General features: G+C 44.7%; 1 long non-coding RNA gene across 1 annotated transcript; it reads left to right on the top strand.

Annotated features, from left to right (window-relative positions):
* The first annotated feature begins 2,667 nt into the window (after positions 1-2,667).
* LOC116269136 lies at positions 2,668-3,711 on the top strand. The gene is made up of 2 exons (XR_004176453.1): positions 2,668-2,739; positions 3,575-3,711. It is a non-coding gene; the product is annotated as an uncharacterized LOC116269136 (long non-coding RNA).
* The last annotated feature ends 298 nt before the right edge of the window (positions 3,712-4,009 follow it).

The raw sequence follows: 4,009 nt of genomic DNA, 5'->3' as shown, positions 1-4,009 counted from the left end.
GGATGGCTATTCCAAAGAACGGAGATCCATTTGGAAATGGAGGGAGACCCACCAACCACCTCACGCCCACCAATGCAGTGCTTTCCCAGAGGAACTTGCATCCTAACAGCATAAGGGACTTGACATAAAGGCTGTTTCCACTGTTGTTTCCCAAGACCGGGGAAGCATTTTGGTTTTCAGCTTCCAGGTATTTCCCACTTTCCGGCTTTTCTCCTATGAACACCAGCACTTTATTCCCCTGGGTAAAGGACCAATTTTGTGCTCTAAAGGATCTATCTAGAGCTGGATGAAGAGGGAGCTACTGAGTCAGGATTAGATCATGCTCCTCTGTGTGTTCAGCTGAGGTCCCTTTCTCATAGAAATTTTATATTCTGCGTATTGTCTGTGTGATATAATATGTGTGGACTGGCAAATAGGAGCATGTCTACACTAGTACAGCTGGATTTAGCACAATACTATTAAAATGGAATTGGCCACATATTCTTGCATGCATCCGGTCATGCTGGGACCAGAAGGCTTATTAACTAGTCATCAAAAAATACAAAGAAGGAAGGAAGGAGGGAAGGAAGGAAGAAGGGAAGGAAGGAAGGAAGGAGGGAAGGAAGGAAGGAAGGAGGGAAGGAAGGAAGAAGGAAGGAAGGAAGGAGGGAGGGAAAGAAGGAGGGAAGGAAGAAGGAAGGAAGGAAGGAGGGAGGGAGGGAGGAAAGAAGGAAGGAAGGAGTGGAAGGAGGAGTGGAAGGAGGTGGAGGAGGGAAGGAAGGAAGGAAGGAAGAAGGAAGGAAGGAAGGAAGGAAGGAAGGAGAGAAGGAAGGAGGGAGGGAAGGGAAGGAAGGAAGGAAGGAAGGAAGGAAGGAAGGAAGGAAGGAAGGAAGGAAGAAGGAAGGAGGGAAGGAGAGAAGGTGGAGGGGAGGCCCATGAAACACCAGGCCACACCCACAAATTGGAGATTCTACAACCCCCCTCAGGTTCAGCCCCATTATTTGCTAGAACTTCCACAGAACTCAGTGAAGCACTTTCTTAGATTTACTAGTTCATTTTAAAGGATATTACAAAGAATATCCAGATGAAGAGGTACACAGGGCAAGCTGTGGAACAGTCCTAAGCACAGCAGCTTCTGTGCCCCTGAAGTTTGGGGCTCACCATCCTCCATGCACATAGGATGTGTTCTTGTTCACCAACCTGGAAGCCCACTGACCACCCCCCTCCCGTATTTTAGAGATTTCTATAGAAGCTTCATCAAGTAGGCATAACCAATTTTTGACTCCATTTTTAGCTCCTCTCCCCTCCCTGGAGAATGGGGGTTGGGGCCTAGGACCAAAAATTCCAGTCTAATCACAACTTGGTCTTCTGGCAACCAGTCCCCATTCTAAAGCTATCCAGGAGCTCACCAAGATAAACCTCATGAGAACTGAGGTCAGGAGTTTGAGACCAGCCTGGCCAACATGGTGAAACCCCATCTTTACTAAAAGTACAAAAATTAGCTGGGTATGGTGGCGGGCTCCTGGAATTCCAGCTACTCGGTAGGCTGAGGTAAGAGAATTGCTTGAACCCGAGAGGCGGAGGTTGCAGTGAGCTGAGATCACACCACTGCACTCCAGCCTGGGCAACAGAGTGAAACTCTGTATCAATAAGAAAAAAAAAAGATTCTCCTATCACCCAGGAAATTCCACAGGTTTTAGGAGTTCTGTGCCAGGAGCCAGGGCAGAAACCAAATATATATTTTTTATTATAAATTATGATATCACACATATATGATCCTTTAATCCTTAGATTCTTTTTCTCAGTTTCTTCTCAGGTAATTAACTTTATGAAAAGCTTCACTCTGAATGTGAAACCCCACTGCTATAAACCATTATGTGTTATCCCTTGAAGTCCTCGAAAAATATCCATTACTTTGTGGAACACACCACCAAAGCATTCATAGAACAAGGATGCTGCAGTGTTATAAAAAAGGAGAGAAAGGAACCTCTAGTCATCAAATTACAGGTTATATTTCTTGCTGAGATACACGTTCTTAATATTGAAGAAAATGCTAAAAACCTAGACATGTGAAGTGACCTTAGAAAAATAAAATGTTTTTATTTTGTATATTTTGTATTTTTGAAGCCAACAACGCTTCATTTTTCTCTACAGAATCTTTTTTTTTTTAAAGAGTAAATGTCTTTGTATTATTTTTTTCATTTTACAGGAACTAACTCTAATTCTGCCTTCTTTCAGATCTTGGTTTATTGTTAAAAATAAATGCCTTTCTTCAAAGTAACCTCCCACCTTTTGTGCTGTGCTTGGAAAAGGAGAGAAGAAAGTTGGCCATAAAGAAAACAAAGACTTTGGCTGGCATGAGGTGGGGATGATTTAAAATGCTTCCACCCAATTGAGAAGGAAACCTATGGTCCTTTAAAGCTGAACTCCTGGAACCTGCGTTTCCCATAATTGGAATCAGTATGAATATCACACGCAGCAAAATGAGAAAATGTCAGAGACTCGTCCTTCTTCAGTGAAGAAATGCTTGCCTTTCTTTCTAAGGGCTTGAAAAGGACCTGCTCAGCAGAGAGCGATTTTTTTCTCCATTCTCTTACTTGTGAGTCCTATTTTCCTATATCCTTGGGGAAAAGAAGCCTCAAATCGGAAACAGGTACGGGGCAGTATTGCCTCGGCATTTTCTTTATAAAAATCCATTCATAAAAGACCAGAGGACACCTTCTGCATTAATGAGAGTATTGCCTACAACTGAACCTCACGGTGAGGAATGAGCAAGTGAGGGTGTGGGGTTGCCCTGGGGTGCGGCTTGCTTTGGCCAGGACCATGCACTCTGACAGCTCCTTGAGTGACAGTGAAAACTTTAAAATCCACAAGGTGACTCACAGCTCAGTGAAAGTATGAGAAGGGTGGCGCAGCAAGCCAACTTCCTGGGTTTCATTTGGTTTCACTTCTAGTTTCCAGATAAAATACGGAATGCCCAGTTAAATTTGAATTTCAGATAAATAACAAATGTTGTGCGGGATGCACTTAAATGGTCAGCCCTCAGCATCTGTGAGTTCTGCGTCCATGGATTCAACTAATCATGGATGGAAAATATTCAGAAAAAAAAAAATGATACAACAATAAAAAATATTACAAACAAAAAAATACAGGCTAACAACTATTTACGTAGCATTCATATTGTATTAGGCGTTATAGGTAGTGGAGAGATGATTTGAAGCATATGGGGAGATGTGCGTAAATTATGCGCAGATACCACACCCTTGTATGTCAAGGTCTTGAGCATCTGTGGATTTTGGTATCAGTGGTGGGATGGTTGGTGGCGGGAGGCGGTCATAGATCCATGCCCTACTGATATCAGGGTTTTTTTTCATGTACGAGTCACTCTCCCTGCCCCTTCCTGTGGTGGCGAGTCCCTGTGGTGCCTGATGAACCAGCCTCTTTGCATTCATGCCTTTTGTAGGTTGCACCCCTTCAATCTTGGCTGGCTTAAGGTTCACTTACACCCCACTGAATGTGGCATAAGCTCCTCTGAGTGCCTTCTAACCTAGGCCATGGATGCCTATGCTTTCTAAAATGTTGTCTTGGAATGCAGGTTCTGGTGGCAGTTGGCATCGTGCAGAGGTACCCCTCCCTTCGCTGTGCTCAGAAGGAGTCCAGCCAGCCATGTGGGGAGGTCACACGCAAGTGAGGATGCTTGGCCAGCCTAGGGTCAGAGCTGTGAGTGAGGGAGTCATCGCAGAGTTCAGCCAGGTCAAGACCTCAGGTATCTCCAGCTGTGGCCAGCATCCAAGGGCAATGACTCATGGGTTCTTCATCTAGTAAGTCAGGAATCTGACAGCTAGCCTGAACTCTCCAGTTTGATGTGCTATCACATGACATTAGTCATGGAGTCACAGCACTTTTGCCTTCGCTTGCCCTTTCGTGGCCAGTGGTCCCACCACTCATCAACCTCCATACACCCTCATCACTTTGCAGCAGCCTCTCTGCTGTTTCTCTGCCTGTATGTTCCACCCTCTGCTTCATCCCC

This window comes from Papio anubis, chromosome 10 (assembly GCF_008728515.1).
Source record: "Papio anubis isolate 15944 chromosome 10, Panubis1.0, whole genome shotgun sequence".
NCBI classification, from domain to species: Eukaryota; Metazoa; Chordata; class Mammalia; order Primates; family Cercopithecidae; genus Papio; species Papio anubis.
Note: the sequence above shows the minus strand (reverse complement) of the source record. Positions and strands in the feature narration are given on the sequence as shown.